Here is a 420-nt window from a genome sequence, read left to right on the forward strand (position 1 = left end):
TCATTAATATAATGTAAATATGAATATAAAGGTAAATATAAATGTAGAATCTTTAATTTTCTGTGAAACTACGTTGCAACAATTTGTTTTGTGAAAAAAGTTATAAGAAATTAATGTGAATTGAATTAAATTCAATTGAATTGTCTATGTAAAGTCTCCATAAACATGACCGGTCATGTCCGTGCCGCCAATAGTCCTTATCGTTTGACCTGTTAAAATATATATATTTTTCCCGATCATGGTAAAGTGTACGACGTTTTTAAATTTTTAGCGAAGACTAAAACTAATGTAAATGTTTTGCTTTGCTTTATATCATATGCGATCGCCTAATTCATATATTTTCATTTAAAAGAAGATAATAATAATATTCGGACGATTGAATGTTGTGTTGGTGTAGTTTATTCTAAACTACAGTGGCCA

The sequence above is a fragment of the Sinocyclocheilus rhinocerous genome, unplaced genomic scaffold (assembly GCF_001515625.1).
Source record: "Sinocyclocheilus rhinocerous isolate Xijiao unplaced genomic scaffold, SAMN03320098_v1.1 scaffold5932, whole genome shotgun sequence".
Taxonomy (NCBI): Eukaryota; Metazoa; Chordata; class Actinopteri; order Cypriniformes; family Cyprinidae; genus Sinocyclocheilus; species Sinocyclocheilus rhinocerous.